The sequence below is a fragment of the Cervus elaphus genome, chromosome 9, assembly GCF_910594005.1.
Source record: "Cervus elaphus chromosome 9, mCerEla1.1, whole genome shotgun sequence".
Taxonomy (NCBI): Eukaryota; Metazoa; Chordata; class Mammalia; order Artiodactyla; family Cervidae; genus Cervus; species Cervus elaphus.
Window position 1 is genome coordinate 38,770,220 of NC_057823.1, and position 20,802 is coordinate 38,791,021.

The window sequence follows — 20,802 nt, forward strand, 5'->3', positions numbered from 1 at the left end:
TCCTTGTATAGTTCTTCTGTGTAGTCTTGCCACCTCTTCTTAATCTCTTCTTCAGTTAGGTGCTTACTGTTTCTGTCCTCTACCATGTCCATCCTTGCATAAAATGTTCCCTTGGTATCTCTAATTTTCTTGAAGAGGTCTCTAGTCTTTCCCACTCTATTGTTTTCCTCAATTTCTTTGCATTGTTCACTTAAGAAGGCTTTCTTATATCTCCTTGCTATTCTTTGGAACTCTGCATTCAGATAGGTATATATTTCCTTGTCTCCTTTGCCTTTCACTTCTCTTCTTTTCTCAGCTATTTGTAAGGCCCTTTCAGACAACCACTTTGCCTTTTTGCATTTCTTTTTCTTAGGGATGATTCTGGTCACTGCCTCCCATACGATGTTACAAACCTCCATCCATAGATCTTCAGGCACTCTGTCTACCAGATCTAATTTCTTCAATCTATTTGTCATCTTCACTGTATAATCATAAAGGATCTGACTTAGGTCAGACCTGAATGTCCTAATGGTTTTCCCTACTTTCTTCAGTTTAAGACTGAATTTTGCAATAAGGAGCTCATGATCTGAGGCATAGTCAGTTCCAGGTCTTGTTTTTGCTGAGTGTATAGAGCTTCTCAGACTTCAATTCCGGAAAATAGTGACGGACAGGGAAGACTGGCATGCTGCAGTTCACAGGGTTGCAAAGAGTCAGACACAACTTAGCAAGTGAACAACAATAGAGCTTCTCCATCTTTGGCTGCAAAGAATACAATCAACTTGATTTTGGTATTGACCATCTGGTGATGTCCATGTGTAGAGCTGTCTCTTGGGTTCTTAGAAAAGGGTATTTGCTATGACCAGTGTGTTCTCTTGACAAAACTCTGTTAGCCTTTGTCCTGCTTCATTTTGCACTCCAAGGCCAAACTTGACTGTTATTCCAGTTATCTTCTGACTTCCTACTTTCGCATTCCAATCCCCTATCATGAAAAGGACATCTTTTTTTGGCATTAATTCTAGATGGTCTTATAGGTCTTCCTAGAACCATTCAACTTCAGCTTCTTCAGCATCAGTGGTTGGGGCATCGACTGGGATTACAGTAATGTTGAATGATTTGCCTTGGAAATGAACCAAGATTATTCTGTCATTTTTGAGATTGCATCTAAGTACCACATTTTGGATTCTTTTGTTGACTCCAGGGCTACTCCATGTCTTCTAAGGGATTCTTTACTACAGTAGTTGGGATAATGGTGATCTGAATTAAATTCACCCATTTTCATCCATTTTAATTCAATGATTCCTAAGATGTCCATATTCAATCTTGCCATCTCCTGCTTGACCATGTCCAGTTTACCTTGATTCATGGACTTAACATTCCTGGTTCCTATATGATACTGTTCTTTACAGCATCAGGCTTTACTTTTACCATCAGATGCAGCCACAGCTGAGCATCATTCTTGCTGTGGCCCAGCCGCCTCATTCTTACTGGAGCTATTAGTAATTTCCCTCTGTTCTTCCCCAGTAGAATAGTGGACACCTTCCAACCTGAAAGGCTCATGTTCTGTGGTCATATCTTCTTTGGTCTTTTCATACTGTCCATGGGGTTCTCCAGGCAATAATACTGGAGTTGGTTGCTGTTTCTTCTTCAGTTGCCCATTTTTTGTCAGAACTCTTCATGATGACCTGTCCATCTTGAATGACCCTGCTTGGGATGGCTCATAGCGTCATTGAGTTATGCAAGCCCCATCACCATAACAAGGCTATGATCCATGAAAGGGATATTTATATTATCCTATAGTATATCTGCAACTTGCTTTTGCTTTTTAAAAATTGAACACTATATCTTAGAATGCATTTCATACTACCACTCATGGGATTCTTTTTCTAGCTGTTATTAATGAACTGTATTTTGTGATTATAATGATGCTTTTAGATTAATTTCTAGTGGCAGAATTGCTTCAAAATCTCCTATGTGCATTTTATTGTATTTTTAAAATTATATTAAATTCTAAAGATTGAATGCATTCACATTGTACAAAAATTATATATATATATATATATATATATGAAAAAGTAAGTTTCCTGAGTACTATTATTTGAAAGCCATTCAGTTCTCATTCCTGAGGCAACCTCTGTTACCAGCTTCCTTTATATATGCTGAGAAATGCAGTGTTCTGCACGTTCCTTTTATTAACTACAAATTGGCACTTGCCATCTACATCTACAAGGATTAAGTCATGAGCTGCTGCAGCTGCTGGTTTTCAACACCCGCTGAAAGGAGTTCAGGGTGGAGAGCAGAAATGAGGCACTCTGGCCTCTATGAAAACCTTGCAGAACAGGTATTCAAACAGTGAGATACTTTTAGGAACTGATTTTATGAGCCCAATTCTTATATTTCTTCATATCAAGGAAAGCACTAAAATCCTTCATGGTAATATCTGCTCCTCATAACTAGCAGAAACCTTCTGCAAAAATCATGTATTTAATTGCACATATCCCCCCCTTCACCAAAATCACATGTTACTAATCTTCCCCCCACCTCTTTGGAGCAGTTTCTTAGCACTATATGAGATGCTGTCTCCCAGGCTATAGTCCTCATTTTGCCTCAAATAAAATAACTCAAAACTCTTGACGCTGAGCATTTTTTTAAGCTGACATTTTTCTCATCTAACCATATATCTTGGCTATACAACTGTGTACCATCATGTAGAGAGGCCTCATTCTTTTTTTACAGTGAGTAGCATTCTCCAGAGCCATGTGCCATAATTTCATCTAGGCAGTCCTTCTGAAGGATTTGTAGGTTATTTCCAGTTTTTTTTTAGTTCAAACAATGCTACAATAAATGACCTACACACATTATTTGGCAAAAAAAATATTCCAAAGGAGGATATATTTCTAGAAATAAAAATGTTGGGTTAATGGGTAGTTGTATTTTAAAATATGGTAACAGTTGACAAATTGCCCTCTACAGAGGTCATACCAATGTATATTCCCAACAGAAATTTATAGGAGTGACTATTGCCCCATACTCTCAACTTAGCAAAATATACATAATGTATTAAGAAACTTTTTGACCTTTGCCAAACTGAGAAATTAAATGGTATTTCATTATGATATTAATCTGAGTATCACTTCCTAGAATAAGCATTTTTAATATGTTTAAAAAAAATTTATGCTTCCTTTTCTGTGATCTAACTTTTTATGTTGTCTTTTTTTCCTGTTGGTTTGGTGTCCTCATCCTTATTGATTTGTAGCAGATTTTTACATATTAAGGAAAGCAGCTCTTTGTGTGAATTATAAGTTACTATTTGACATTTGCTATTGACTTTATTTTCTTGTGTCATGCAGAAAAACTGATTTTTATAGTTTAACTATCAGTCTAGCATGTTAAGGGTTTCATGTCATTCTTTATAATGTCTTCCCCACCTGGAGATTATTGTTTTAATTTTTTAATATGTTTTTCTGGTATTAAGTTTTTATAGATACTGATAAATTGTCTTGCAAGGGGATTATACCAACCAGTACTCCCAGGGGTCCTATATATTTTCTCTTTGAAGTGTCTGTTTATCTTTTGTGAATTGTCCTAAATCTAACACCTTTGAGAGCAAAGGTTGTCTTCTACTTAATAATGAAAAAGGAAATGGCAAACCACTCCAGTACTCTTGCCTGGGAAATCTCAGAGGAACCTGGCAGGCTATAGTCCATGGTGTCGCAAAAGAATTGGACATGACTGAGATACTAAATAACAAAATAATTACTTAATGTATCATGGTACCAAGGCCAGGACTGTACACACGAAGGAAAATCAATAGGGTTTTCTTTTTTGCTGGGAATAATATGTGACACCAAGAAAAGATGGTTGTGTCACATCTCTGATCATCACTTCATCCAAACCAAGTGGTGCTGGAAGGATGGGTCACTGGGCATCTGCAATGACATTTCTGAAGCACCAATTAGAATCATGATCTAATTATTTTCAGATTTCAAAAATTTATACATAAAGATTCACAAAGCAAAATAGTAAAAATCTTTTAATTGCACATTACTATCCTTTATTGAGGTGATAAAAATGCATAAAATTGAGGACACTCCATAAAGTCCAAAATACTACAAATTAGGAAACTTGAGAAATTTCATTGGTTCCTGAAGACTGGTTTCCTGGGAAAGTGGAGAAAGCAAAGACAGAGGCCACTACCTGCTTAAAAGTATGTTTAATAACCAAATAGGATGTCTATTTTGCATAATAAAAGACCTGGCATGTAATATATAGACTATTATTAAAATTATTAAATTTGGACCTAATGGCACAGAGAGGCTCTCAGAAAACAAATCTCTCTCCTGTGGTCTGCTCTCCCTGGGTTTATATGTAAGCTCAATTTACTCCACTCAAATATTTTTAAGAAGATAATTAAAATATAATTAAATATGGCACTTTGGCACAATGTAAAAGCCTTCTGATGACTTGAACTTTCCCATCACACAGGCAAAAAACTAGACAAGAATTGCATAAATTGGTAGAAGAATCTGGAGGAAAATCCTATTTACATCTGTCTTAAACTACAAGATTTCCCTCTTAAAAGAAAAGGCCCTGGCTTAGCTTTCCCTTCCTAAGACTCAGTGGCAAAGTCTCTAAGGTGGGAGGGTTCACAGTTAAGGGACTTAGGACCTCATGAGATGTAGTGGACATTTATTTATTGTCCTTTGGCTCCTTAGCATGTTTGTTCTTCTGAAACCACCCCTTGACATTTCTTAAAGGATTCACCTATTTCCAGTTTCTGTGTGTTTTGGGGATGTGCCTGATCCCAGCCCTAGACAGACTGGCATTTTTTAGGCATAGCAAATCACTGTACTCTATTTCTTACCTGTGAAGCTAGGTCAGGAATAGATATGTGATCCAAATTACACTCACTGAGACTTTTACTGGACCTACTGGGAAACAGAAGTGCTCTTTGTCAGGATGACTAAGCTGGGAGAAATAGACTCAAGGGCCTCTTTGGGAATGAAATGAACTAAGAAGAAAGTAAGACCGAGTGACATAGGGGAGTTACAGTCCTATTAATAAAAGCAAGGTATGAATCCCTGGATCTAGCTATGCCAGACACGGGACAACAGATTAATTTCTGGGTTATTATAAGAACAAAAAAAATGTATCCCTCCTTTTAAATTTTAGTTTGAATTACTGCTGCTGCTGCTGCTGCTAAGTTGCTTCAGTCGTGTCTAACTCTGTTGGACCCCATAGACGGCAGCCCACCAGGCTCCCCCGTCCCTGGGATTCTCCAGGCAAGAACACTAAAGTGGGTTGCTATTTCCTTCTCCAGTGCATGAAAGTGAAAAGTGAAAGTGAAGTCGCTCAGTCGTGTCTGACTCTTAGCAACCCCATGGACTATAGCCTACCAGGCTCCTCCGTCCATGGGATTTTCCAGGCAAGAGTACTGGAGTGGCGTGCCATTGCCTCCTCTGTAGTTTGAACTGGGTTTCTATCAATTGCAACCAGTAGAGTTCTAACTAACACAGTGGAAGAATTAGGTGAATGAAGGTCTGTTCACGAGGAAATCTATAAGAGAGTTCATAAACATGATCCCACATCAATCAAGCAAAACAACACAGTAAGGCCAAGAGTATCTGATGTTTTATAGAATCTAATTTTGCAATAATGAGTAAATGACATTAATTTCCATTTGTAATCTCCCACCAGAAAATTTTCTGGCTTTTCCTTCCTGTAAACTTCAGCAAGATGCGTATACCTTCATTTTCCCTTAATGAAAGATAAATATACATGCTTTGTCGCTCCAGTCGTGTCCGACTCTCTGCGACCCCATGGACCATGGCCCGCCAGGTTCCTCTCTCCATAGAATTCTCCAGGCAAGAATACTGGAATCGGTTGCCATTTCCTTCTCCAGTGAGAAAGTATGAAGTGAGTGAAGTGAAGTCGCTCAGTCATGTACAACTCTTTGTGACCCCATGGACTGTAGCCTACCAGGCTCCTCTGCCCATGGGATTTTCCAGGCAAGAGTACTAGAGTGGGTTGCCATTTCCTTCTTCAAAATATACATAATAAAGCATTTTCTGTGACTCAAAGTGCAATCCATTCAGTCAAGAAAGAGGTACACAGCCATACATGAATATCCACATATGATAAAATTTTATTTCACATAGCCTCATCTTCACATAGGTTATAATAAGGGCTTTACACTTGCTCACCTGAAGCACCGATGATTTAATAGGTTATAATAAGGGCTTTACGCTTGCTCACCTGAAGCACCGATGATTTAATAGGTTATAATAAGGGCTTTACGCTTGCTCACCTGAAGCACCGATGATTTAGAAAGACAAGTTAAGAAAGGATTTAGTGACAATGAGAAGTACTGGGACTAGACTACTAGAAAAGCTTCCAGACTCAAGTACTCTGAACCTGGGAATCTTTACTTTTCGCAGGGCGAGGGGCGTGCCTCACCGCATACACGATTTTAGTTCCCTGAGTGGGTGCAAGTCGCTCAGTCGTGTCCAACTCTTTGCAACCCCATGGACTATACAGTCCATGGAATACAGTCCAGGCCAGAATACTAGAGTGACTGGCTTTTCCCATCTCCAGGGTATCTTCCCAACCCAGGGATCAAACATTGCAGGCAGATTCTTTACCGACTGAGCCACCAGGGAAGCCCTTACATCCTCACAATCCTATAGAGCCCTTAAATCTTCACAATAACCCACGGAGTAGGCTGCTACTAGGCAATGAAGTAGTTACAATTGCCAAGTCTCTTACTAAAGATTAAGAATACAAAGAGCTTAAAGACTTTTTCAAGGTCACATAACAGGGCCAATCCAGGACTCCAAACCCAAGACTGTTCTGAATACAGATATGGCATATATGCCATTCCTGATGTGTAAAATCAATAACTGAACTTTACTAATAACATCATTAGAGAACTGGATAGAATAATAGTGCTTGCAAAAGGAAGCTGGGTGATGGAAATGGCATTCCTAAAAATAAAGACACATGCCATAGAGAGCAGGAAGTATTCTTTAACCCCTCAGAAGCCAACTTTAGAAGAAAACCGAAGAAAGAGAACTATGGCCCACTTATGTTAAAAGTTTACATAGAAGAGACTCTATATTTTCCACTAACAAGACTTTTATCTCAATCTCTTCCTTTAATAGCTAATTCAAATCCCAACAGATGCTATCAAATCTAGATGCTAATGTCTGGGCCCAAAAAGGAGCAACCTACATCACCAACAGCCACAGTAACAGGGGTGGAAAGGAAGGGAGTAGATTTTTCCAGCATATAAATGACATAAACCCTTTGTTTTTCTTCTATTCCCCTTAACTCTAAACAACATCAAAAATATATCCTTTTGGATGTATAGGATACAAAAAGATTAAAAAATCACCTAGAAACAGTAGCAACCTGTATATTATGAAGAAAAGATTATGGTGAGAAAACAAAATTACAAGTGTGTATAAAGGACAGTTTAAGAAACTTCTCATACATTTGTAATAAAAAAAAGACTATACAATCTCAAGTCCCTCCCCAGTTCTGATTTACTTTACCTTCCCTAGGACATGCTTACTGGGGAAGTTTTATTTTTGTCATGTTAATAAAATCAGGAAAACTTCATGATGTTGCACGGGTTATTTATATCACAATTCTATGCCAATGTCAGTGCATTTTGTTTAAGCAGATCTTTGGTCTTTCATCTCTGGCCATCAGAACCTCTAATGGGATTGGTAGACTGCCTGAACATTTTTAATGGCACGCATCTGATACATCACTGGTTGCCAACATCCATATGCTTTTGCAAAATGTCCTGCTGATGGGTACTGAAAACCTAATGGGAAAAAATCGTTCTTTGATAATAAAACATCAATGCTTGACTTTCTGGCTTCATAAAGTGTTTTCACATTAGGGATGGCAAATGGGGACATACCATGTCCCTCACAGAGCTATACACAATCGTCCTTCAAAAATTTCTGATAGCAGAAGCACAAATTAGGACAACAGACATTTAGCATGTTGACGCTTTTGGCAAGTCTTTCACATTTTTGTATTCACATTCCTCCTAATTTATGACAAGGAAGGTCTTTTGGTTCCCTAAAAAAATAGAAGCACTCATTTATTGACCCCTACTGATGCCAGTTACTGTGCACAGAGAATACATCCTAGTCTTCAAGGTTTAATCTAAAGAGTGGTGAGGAACAGTAGGCAAATAACTAAAAACCAGTATGAGCCTAAATAAGCAAATACTGTATACAAATCTGGAAAGAGGACAATGTGACCAACTGCTTTGGAGGCTGAGAGAAGACTTCCCAGAAGAGGCGATATTTTGAACTGCACTTTGAAATAAAGGTAAAAGCCACTTGAGAAAATGAGGGGGAAAGACATTCCAAAACAGGGTGTGTGTGCAAAAACAAGGCATGTTAAGGAACATGGGATTCCTGGGGTTGGGAAAGTACTTTAGCAAAGCTAAGCAACAAATGCCTGAAAGGGCATGTCAGGAATATATACTGTAAATACAGCCGGTGGTAGATTCCTATGAACCTTGCACTGCATACTGAGGAATTTGAACATGACCTTATAGGCAAGAGGAAGCTCTCTGTGAAAGGGTTTGAATTCAGTTTTAAGCTTAAGTAGAGGGGACTTCCCTGGTGGTCCAGTGGCTAAGATTCCATGCTCCCAGTGCAGGGGGCCAGGGTTCAATTCCTGGTCAGGGAAGTAGGTCCCACATACCACAGCTAAGACTTAAGGCAGTCAAATGAATAAACAAATAAATATTTTTTAAAAAAAGCTTAAGTAGAGGGTTATGTTCAGTGTTACCTCATCTCACTGAGGTAGAAACAAAATAAAACCTTGGTTACTCTGCGCCATGAGAAACTTCACTGAGCTACAAAGGATTATTTTCCAACAGTAATGTTTGCTCAATATTGGAATGTGTTCCTGAGCGAGGTTGGCATATCACCTCAGGAGGTCTTTAAGAATAGACTAAATTATAATTTGTCTTAGAAGCTTTAGATGTGATTACCCGTTAGGGGAAGGCAATTGACTCCAAGTCCCTTCTAGACTTACAGTTCCATTGTTCACAGAATATTGCAGTGAATAGAGCTCCGGGTTGACTAGCAATTTGTATGTGATCCTGTGGTTGCAGGTTGATTACAAGATTACAGAAGCTGAATGTTCACTTGAGAAATACGCTTCGAATGAATACCATATGCAGGGGAAGCTACTGAGCTAGTCAAGACAGAGCAACCTGGTTTGTGAAAGAAGTGAATTTTCCCCTTCCTTTCTCACAGGCTCATGATATAACCTCGATGCAACTCCATCTGTCTGAAGCAGGTCCCATCAGGGATGGGAAAACACAGTAATGAGCTATAGCAGAAATAAAGGAACTCATTCTAGATTTACTCAATATGTGGGGGTGTCGTGCGTCATTGCCCAGGAAATTAGTTAAAACTAGCTATTATTGAAGGTGCCCTCTGAGACGATTAATAATCCCCAGAAATTTTTTAGTTTTAGAGGTAAGAGAGAACAACCACACCATTACTTTAGCTGTTCTTCCCAAGAAAACTGAGGTAAACAAGGCTTCGCAAATGAGGGCACTGAGGCTGAGAGGACTGCAGCAGTCTGCCCACTCTGCTTAGCTACCAAGCAGGAAACCAGGGATCAACCACGCTCAGAAACACTCAATCTGAATCTCAGTTCCTATAAATCCTTCCAAAGCAAGGGAAAGCAGTTTGGAGGGGACAGGAGAAAGGGAGAAAATGAAAAAACAATCTACATAAAATAATGCTAAATAAAATGATGCCTCAGAGCCAGAATTTAGTTTTCTTATAGGCTCATGAATATCAAACTACATTATCAACTTGCAAATACCTACTTTTGGTAAACAACAGCCTTCAAACTAAGAAAAATCTCCTAAAGTACTGGTGAGATAATAGATTATGGATAGGCTAATAATAATAATAGCAAGACCTCTAATGAAGTTTGATGTGACATATCTCACTAGCAAAACAAAATAACACTGGATAGTTTGATTAAACTAGTACAACAACTGAATTTCATTGAAATTGAAATACCATTAATTATAAGATGCACTATTACCCTCTGTTACTAAAGAAGAAAGAAAATTGCCAATTAAACTGCAATATGATGCTCATTTTAAAACATGCTTGTGAGTATTGTTGTTCTTCAGCTGCTAAGTCATGTGAGTACAGGGATGCTCTTTGGAAAAAAGTATTCCACATTTTAAAATATACAGAGCATAGCAGTTAAATGTATTACTCAGAGATTTAACAATAACTGGAGACACTAAGGGGCCACATCAACTTCAGGTATCAGAGTGACCTGTTCTGAGCTGGAGCTGGAATTTAGATGAATAGAGTATCACTCTCACAGTAATAAAGATGTCACGGTCCAGGGACTTAGTTTAAGGTCAGAAACATAATCTTTAGAGGTAGAAGTCAGAGAATTTTTGCTCTGAAAAAATCTTATACAAAGAGATAATAATAGAGAAAAAGAAAAAAATACTGATGCAAAACATTCTAGGAACCATGGAGAATAGGTCCATATATGGGGTGGCAATCTGACCTACAAAAGTCAAACTGTAGAGAGAAGCTATCTCCTAAATTGAGTTTTGGACATGCAGAAGCCAAGACCTAGAAGAAGAAGCAGGTGACCAAGGAATCCAGATGGCCTGTGTATTTACCTAGCCTGTTAGTAAAGAAATTTCAATATAATAAATCCTAGAAGTAGTATTTTTCTACCAAAATGTACAAATGTTTTTAAATGTGATGAATACTACCAGATTGCCTTCCAAACTATAACAGTTTATAAGCATAAAAGTTTACATAAATTATTTTCCTATAATCTCACTAACTCAGAACATCATCAGTTATTATTAGTAGTAGCAGTACTAGAGTTAGTCTCTCAGTCATGTCCGACTCTTTGTGATCCCATGGACTGTAGCCTGCCAGGCTCCTCTGTCCATGGGATTCTCCAGGCAAGAATACTGGGACAGACTGCTATTCCCTTCTCCAGAGGATCTTCCTGACCCAGGGATCAAACCTAGGTCTCCTGTGTTGCAGGCAAATTCTTTACCGTTTGAGCTACAGGGAAGACCCTATCAGTTATTAAATGATTGCAAAGAACAATATATGAAATATGGGAAACCACCTCATTTTAATTCAAATTTAACGACTGGAAAATTTCAGAATAGTCCCATTTATTTGTTGATCATCTAAATTAACTCTTCCAAACCATCTGTTTATTCATTGGTTTTGTGTGGTTTCCTATTGGTCATTGTCTTTACTTCACTCGTTTATAAAAACTCTCTACGTATCACTGATGTGATGTTGTATATATGATTATATTATATCCATTTGCAGGGCTTCCCAGGTGGTGGTGGTGATAAAGAACCCACCTGCCAATGCAAGAAACATAAGAGACATGGGTTTGATCCCTGGGTCAGGAAGATCCCCTTGAGGAGGACATGACAACCGACTCCAGTATTCTTGCCTGGAGAATCCCATGGACAGAGGAGCCTGGAAGCCTACAGTCCAAAGGGTTGCAAAGAGTCAGACATAACTGAAGTAATTTAGCATGCAAAAATGCATATGCATCAAAGAGTAAACTGTGATATATATAATACATTATATTATTAATAATAATACCTATAGTACTAAATAAGGAAATATATATTATTTGATCTGTCATTTTTGTTTTTTTAACCATATCAAGATTTCAAAATTTTATTTAGTACTACATCTTAATCTTTTTTTTATGATTTCTGAGTTCTGTGCCATATTTAAAAGGCCTTAGTTATTGAAGATAATAAAGTATTGCCTGTAGTACTGTTGCAGAGAGGAAGCCAATTCTGACCCCATGTTGGAAACTTGTTTCTTTGACTTGCTTTTATTATTATAATCATACTCAGTGGCTTACCTGGAGGACCCTGCCCCTTTGCTTGACTGTAAAATAAGGGCCTTTGTTCAGCTCCTGGAGAGTTAGTTTGTCCCTGCCCACCTATGAATAGAAGAGATTAATACCCTTCCAAAGGCTGGATATTCCCTTGGAGATGTTTTGCAAGACTGAAGACCTTTTCACTTTACTTCCCCACTGCCTCTCACTCTCTATGCTGCCTTTTGACTTTAGTTCCTCATTGCTTCTTTCTCTCTGATCTATAAAAGAACCTGGCATCCAGACTCCCAATAAGATGGTTATTTTGAGGCCTGCCATCTTCTCAGTCTGCCGGCTCCCCCATTAATGTCTCTCCCTTGCCTCAACACCTCGTCTCTCAGATTCATTGGTCTACCGTGCGGTGAGTAGAGTGAGCTTGGATTCAGTAACAGTGCTTTAATTGTTCTGTTTTTTTATGTTCAGATCTTTAATAGAGCTTATTTTATATTTGATGCAGGTAGATATTTAAGTTCATATTTTCAAAGAGAAATCCAATTGTCCTAACACTGTTTATTATAAAATACACTGCTCATCCATAGATTTCAAATGCAATCTTTTTTTCCTGTCTTAATAGACCCCTTTAACTCTTTCATTGATTTATTTGTTCAACATGGGCCAATGCAACAATGTTTCAATAACATTATTATAAAATTCCTTAACACCTAGAAAGTTAAATCTCTTCTTAATAAAGTCATTTTCAAAATATTACTGAGTAAAGCTGCACATGCATATGGCCTTTCAGATAATCATTTTTTAAAAATTAGCGAGTCTCCTTCTACTGACTTCCTAACAAGACCATATTAAGGTTATGGTGGGATTTTCAGAAGACTGATATATGAACTTGAGAAAGATGATATCTTGACTACATATGTGTGTGTTAGTTGCTCAGTCATGTCTGACTCTTTACGACCCCATGGACTGTAGCCTGCCAGGTTCCTCTGTCCATGGAATTCTCCAGGCAAGAATACTAGAGTGGGTTGCCATTTCCTTCTGCAGAGGATCTTCCCAACCCAGGGATCGAATCTGGGTCTCCTGCATTGCAGGCAGATTCTTTACCATCTGAGCCATCAGGGAAGCCCTTAATAAATATATTTCCAATAAATTTTTAAAAACTTAATGTTAACTATTTATTGCTGATTTAACTGAACTATCTTATACATTACCCTTGCTTTCAAACACCTCTGTGAATTCTATTATGCATTTGAATATAATTTCATTTAGATCTGTTTGATTTTCTATGCATAAGGTCATGTTTTCTATATATAATGATAGTTGCTTTTTCTATAAATAGATGTTACTTTTCATATTACTGCATTAATTAGAATCTTCAAAAAATGTGAATCAAATGACAATAGCATCTACCTTCTCACTGAATTTAATGAAAATATATTTATTATTTAATTTATCCTTATTTATATGTCTAATACTGTTTTCCACATTCAGGAATTTGTCAGCTTTTCCTATCTGCTTTTGAGTTTCTACCAAGAATAGGTACTAAGTTGATAGGCTGATTCACTAAGCCTGGACTATCCTTGTATTCCTTGAATAAATCCCACTGGATTTCACTCTGTTGGCTAAAAATAATTTAAAGCATCCTTGCACTCCTAGAATAAATCTCATTTGAGCATGAGAGATTTCTGTACATCACTCTAATGTACTGTTTAAGATTTCTGCACCCCTAATCACAGTAAGACTAACTGTAGTTTGGGTGCCACCCTTGTTGAACTCAGAAGTTCCCCATTCTACCGTCGCTGTGGGAATCCATCAGCCTTTGCCCTTCTTAGTGGAGTTTCATGTCATGCACACTCAGCAAAGCCTTAAAGGAACACCATACAGATTTGGAGCTTTTGTTTATCTAGAGGGCTTCACATCTGGAATTCTGCATTACAATTTCTGGTTGCTTCTGTCTCCCCAAACTCCAATTTCCATCTCTACAACTCAGCAAGGCTTTGAATGGGTTTCTCCTCCCAGTGCCTGTATCTGAAAATTGCCTCCGAGCTTTAAGCCAAGAAGATCCCAGGGCTTAGTTCATGTTCCCTTCTCTCACAGACCATGGTGTGCACTGCCTGATGTCCAATAACTAAAAGCTGTTGTTCTGTATCTTTTGTACAGTTTTATGGAAGAAGGTTAAAACTGGTTACTGTTCTTCCTCAAAGGATGAAAGCAGAATTTCTGGTGCCTTTTTGATGATAGATATTTAAAACTCTCATTTCTTCAGTACTTAATTCTTTGATTTTTGTTTCTGTCATTTTCTCTTGAAGCAATTTGTTTAATTTTCTTACAAAGTGATCTAATTCATCTAGATTCTCAAACTTAAATTATTCTCTTCCACTGAAACCACTGCCAGAATCAGCAAATAACAATATGGAACACACAGTTAAACTTGAATTTCAGATAAACAATGCACAATAATTTTTGTATTAGGTTATTATATATACTGTATATACATTTTATCTGACAAGCCTATCCATTAAACATCTTTGTTAAAAAATCTTTCTTTAGTTTTATGGTTAAGTCCAGTGGTTTACTAGTTTTGGAGGTAGGCTTTTTTAAATATAGTAATTTCTGCCTTATATTTGTTCATTTCTTGCTCTCCTGCTTTCGCTTGTGGTTTGCTCTTTTTCTAGTTTCCTAAGTGAAGTGCTTGATTCATTTGTACTAAAATAATTAAAAAGTTTAAAGTCATGAATTTTGCTCTGAATGCAGCTCTATTCACATTCATGGAGATTTCTCAATGACAAGGGCGCATTTGCATTAATTGCTGAAGCATTTATAACCTCAGTGTTTTATTTCCTCTTGATTCAAGAGCCATTTAGAAAAAGATTTTTCCAAATTTTAAGTGGGTTTTTATTATTTTGTTGGACCACTGAAATCTAATATTTTGGTTTTGGTCAGAGTCTTCTATTTTGGGACGAAAATGTTAAGACTTTTCACAGGCCAAGTACATAATCAAATGTTGTGCATGCTTTATAAGCATAAGGAGAAAAAAATCCCTATATATAGGTATCTATATATATATATATATTCCCTCTTTATTGAGTTTAAATAGAGAAACATAACAAAGTTGGTTAATCATTTCATTTAAATATTTCAAGTTTCTACTTATTTTTCACCCACTTTACCTTGAATAGGGCTTCCCTGATAGCTCAGTTGGTAAAGAATCCATCTGTAATGCAAGAGTCCCTGGTTCGATTCCTGGGTCAGGAAAATCCCCTGGAGAAGGGAAAGGCTACCCACTCCAGTATTCTGGCCTGGAGAATTCTATGGACTGTATAGTCCATGGGGTCACAAAGTGTTGGGCATGACTGAACAACTTTCACTTTACCTTTATCTTGAACAACTTTTTGACAAGCAGAAACCACACTAAACTTTTGCTCAAGACCTCCAAACACAGCAAACTTCTCTCTCCATGATTTATGAAGCATTTTTAAACATGACTGACCATCTAGGAGAAAGTGTCCTTTTATAGGTATTAATTAGATACTGTATCATTGAAAGCCAGTTAACCTTTGCTCAGAAGATAGTAAAGGCCAAAATCATGAATGAGATTCTGTAAACAAAGCACCTTATACAACTCACTGAAGCCAAACTTGCCCATTCTTTCACATAAAAGACATGATAGTTCACTGTATTCATCAATGGATTATATGAAGGGATATAAAGAAAGCTTACAAGAATTTTTGTAAGATTTTAAATCAACTTCCAAAGTGAAAGCCTGGAAAGGCAAAATCAGAACTTGACCCTCTCCTAACAAGTTGGGGAGAAGAGACAATTGCTAACTAATCAATCACAAAATGAAAGCAAGGGCCACATCCATAGGTAACTATAAAAACTTCCAAAGAGAGTTGTACCCATCAAAAATCTTTTTGAAGTAAAGAGACTGGAATTTCAAAAGATCGAGCTGTTATTAGTCTTTGGAGCTTTGGAGTGGATGGCAACCATCTTTTAGAATACTTCCTAAACTGCCTGGAGGGATATTATTAACATAATTGTAAAAACACAAGGAGGCAGAATTCTGCCATACGGTGAGGTAGCTTGTGCTTCCTCAACTCTCCAACTTTTTTAGGGAAACCAAACCTACCATGCATCACTAACCTTCATCAACCCGACCACACAACGGTTCAGGTGTCTTTCCCTAGGAGAACAGGCAGACTGGATTTTATTGCACTTTGCTTGACTACACAGATACTGCATATTTCACAGTGTGAAGGTTTACGGCAGCCCTCCATCAAGCAAGTTTATCAGCACTATTTTTTTTTCATCTATTTTTATTAGTTGGAGGCTAATTAATTTACAATATTGTAGTGGTTTTTGTCATACACTGACATGAATCAGCCATGGATTTACACGTATTCCCCATCCCGATCCCCCCTCCCACCTCCCTCTCTACCCGATCTCTCTGGGTCTTCCCAGTGCACCAGGCCCGAGCACTTGTCTCATGCATCCAACCTGGGCTGGTGATCTGTTTCACCATAGATAATATACGTTTCGATGCTGTTCTCTCGAAACATCCCACACTCGCCTTCTCCCACAGAGTCCAAAAGTCTGTTCTGTACATCTGTGTCTCTTTTTCTGTTTTGCATATAGGGTTATCGTTACCATCTTTCTAAATTCCATATATATGTGTTAGTATACTGTAATGGTCTTTATCTTTCTGGTTTACTTCACTCTGTATAATGGGCTCCAGTTTCATCCATCTCATTAGAACTGATTCAAATGAATTCTTTTTAACGGCTGAGTAATATTCCACAGTATATATGTACCACAGCTTCCTTATCCATTCGTCTGCTGATGGGCATCTAGGTTGCTTCCATGTCTTGGCTATTATAAACAGTGCTGCGATGAACATTGGGGTGCACGTGTCTCTCTCAGATCTGGTTTCCTCGGTGTGTATGCCCAGAAGTGTCAGCACTATTTTTCAAAGAGTATTTGCTCACTTTGTGTCTCTGTGCTGCACTTTGGCAATCCTCACGATATTTCAGATTTTTACATGATTATATTTGTTATGGTCCTCTGTGATCGGTGATCTTTAATGTTTCTACTATGACTTGCTGACAGCATAGATTATGGTTAGCATATTTTAGCAGTTAAATTTGTTAAACTATGCACATTTTTATACATAATGCTATTGCACACTCAACTGACTACAATATAGTGTAAACATAAGTTTTAAGGCACTGGGAAACCAAAAAATTCACGTGATTATTTGCAATATTCACTTTATTGCAATCCTCTGGAACCAAACCTATGTAATATTTCCGAGGTAGGTCCATATAGCGTAGTGGTTAAAGCAAAAGCTAAGGAATCAGACCTCCTAGACTCACATTCTAGCTCTGCCACTTTACAGATAAACTAATGTCTCTAAGGCTCAGTTTTGTAATTTTAAAGTCGATAATAATGATCGCGCTTTCTTCCAAGAATCTGATGAAATGATCTTTTGAAGCCTTCACCACAAACTTGACAATAAATATTACATATTGTTAGACAATATTTTGTAAGCATCATATTTTGCTTTAGCTCAATCTTTAAATAGAAATGGTTTTCACATGGCTTCTTTAAAGTCCTTCAACATCCAGGTCCTCAAGCTTTTCAAGAGCAATACTATCTGTGGTGACCCAAGGATGAAAGAGAAGATGAAACCAAGGAGGGTCTTGGAATGCAGGAACAGAAAAACCAGACCCTTATCGACCTTCCCTCCCATCCCCAATGTTGTAACTATTTATGAATTTCAGGTCCTCCTGACCAGTATAACCTGTCTCCCCTCCGACCCCACAGGGAGAAGGTATTTGCCTTACTCCTCCCCCCCCAGTATACATGCCTCATCCAATCAGCAAATGACCCGCAGACCCCTATCCCACTCCTTGTACCCCGGCTATAAAAGTGGACTAAGGACCGTTATTCAATGTCGGTTCTCCCCTGAGCTGGCCCGCTGTTCTAACAGCATCTCCCACTCTCATAAATTTTATTTTCCTTTCATTCTGTCTCATGTCTGGAAATTCTTTTCCAACCCACACATGGACCACAACACTATCCATGCCTTTCATAAAAAGCAACTTAATCAACTATGAAGATGACCAGTGATGCCATGTTCCAATCGCTGCAACTGTATACTCTTTTAGAGAATTGATGAAAGGGCTTCACTTGAACCACTGATGAAGTCAATTCAACAACCTCAAGAATATAATACAGACAACTTTCCAAAATAAGACACTGGCAAAAATCTCTCTTCAACCGATCCCAGAAGAATTTGATAACTCACTGTACAGTGGGAAAAGCTCTGCAATTGGACTGCAGAGTCCATGAGAGCCAGGATTCTGTCTTCTTTTCCATGCCGTATCCAGAAGCTCAAACAATACCTGGTCCATACTAAACACCATTCATACACACACACACACACAGACACACACACACAATGGAGAGAGAGAGAAAGAGAGGGAAGAAGGGAAAGAATCAACACATAACATTATATTTGTTGCAGGTGCAAAACACAATGATTTGATATTTGTATATACTGCAAGATGACCACCACAATAAATTCAGTTTATATCTATCACCCATATATATTTTTAAACAAATTACTGAAAGGGATACTGATAGTGAAATTAAAGAAAACTCAATTTTTAATTCCTTAAAGTTTACAAAGAAATAACATTTTAAGATCATCCTTCAAAGCTAGCCCAGCAGTTGCAAAGGGGAACATCATGTCTGACATTCAGAAATTGTGTTTGGCTTAGAGAGGAAGCACAGGTGACTAGGGAATGGTGCGACCTGAAGGAAAGCCCGTAAGGTGGACAGCAGAGCGCTCGGGTTTCACACTCAGCCTGCCTGCTGGCTGTCACTTCCTCCACCCCAGCCTCAGTTTCCTAGTCTGTAAAGCAAAAGTTGCCATGCACGCATCACAGACAAGTTCAAATCAGACAATGGATTGAAAGGCTTTGAAACTTAGAAAGTACCGCACGGTACAAAAGAGTGTTTAAAACTGTAAAGTACAAGACCTACATTCATTACACCAAACACATAAAGAATAAGATAAATTATAAGTGGAAAATTGCAAGAAATACAAACATTCAGCAAAACTATTTTGTTAAAAAACTGTGTCTAGATAGCTGATGTTTATTGATGGATATTTGAAAAGAGGGTCTAATCATATATGCTGTATTCCCTGCTGAGAAAAGCCATTTTGTTTCGTATACTTTTTCTTCTTCATATTTGCACAGAATTAAACTTATTAATTGTCTTTATTTATAGAAGAAGAAACAGCTCCATTGCTTACATTGCTCCTTTCCTAACTTGACAGCAGAGCCCAGAAAATGTCGGAAACAGGCTGATGAAAGAATTCAAAAATCTCAGAAGACACATCTCCTATGCTATGCACAAACATAAAAGACTGCAAAAGTAAGAGGAAGATAAAGAGGACATATACACATGAACTCCTTCTAGCATGTCTCTGAAAAAACCAACAAGGAAGAATTTTAGTAAACTTTCACAACTGTTTAAAGTGCTGAGATAGCTAGTGACACGATTGTTTTGTGAAGAAGTTGGGGTAACACTGAAATGCCGGTTGAAATGCCTTTCTTTCACTAGTTTGTTTGATGGAATGTTCTTTGCAGTGACCCCACCACTTAGAAAAATCTTTGGCTTTATGGATAAATACTGAGAAAATAAGCTATGGACAATGTGAGTAAATGTTTAGACCAGGGATAGAATCTCTTGATCACGAATGTCTAAATGTTTTGTTCTTTTATATACATGTACAAACATGGCCATTAAGAAAACACAAGATCCATGATTTATATTTTGGGAAATAATGTTTCTGAGGGGCAGGAAAAAGTATTTTCTTAGTTTCAGACAGTAAAAGTTTTATGTATCATTTCCTTTTGGCTAGTGTCCACCATAGTTGAGCTAACTTTGTTAATTCTGGTGTGTTTTTTCTTAATCTATATTTTGTTCCCTTCATTATCTTTCCTGGAATTATTATCTACTGAATCATTTTCATTAGCACACAAATATTTCTTCCATTTAGAAAAGTACATGGACCCCATAAACTGTTTCAGCTATTACCTTATTTCTCTGCCTCTCTCTATGTCAAAACTTCATGGAAGAAGTGTCTATGCTTGGCTGTGCTTCCTCACAACTTCTCCCCAGCCCACTCCAAGACAGATCTGATCTCATCGCTACCCTGAAACCACGCTTGCAGATGTCACCAAGAAGCTCCATCTTGCCAAACACCATGTTCAGCTTTCAGTCTCATTTTACTTGACTTTTCAACAACTGACACAACTGCTTGTTCCCTCCCTTTTCAAATATGTTCTTCAGTTGGTTTCCAAGAAAACACTCCCATTTTCTTCCAATGTGATGAACCACTGCATTCTAGTTTCCACTGCTGTAGTCTCCTGCTTCAAACATATAAATATTGGAGTGTCCCAGCATTTAAAGTCATCTCCTCTCCTCCCCACTTTTCTATGCTGAATCACTCATAAGTCTTTTCATCAAATTCCATGATGTTAATTTCAAATGATTCCCATATCATTCCCACATCCTAGCCCTGACCTCTCACCAGTGCGCTAGCCTCATACATACAACAGCCTTCTCAACATTTCCACTTTTTCATGTCTGGTAGATTTCCCAAACCTAACATTTTCAAAAGAGAACTCTTTAGTCTTCCCTCCCATTCCAGAGTTTCTCTTCTCTCAGTTTTCCACATGTCAGTAACTGAAAATACCAGTCACTCAAATGCTCAGGCTCTAAACACAAAAGGCATCCTCGGTAACTCCCATTAATCCAACCTTCAGCGAGGACCTGGAATTGTCCTGCATCATGGGTCTTGACCTTGGCCCCTCTTCACTGCCTGCACTACTACAACCCATGTCAAGC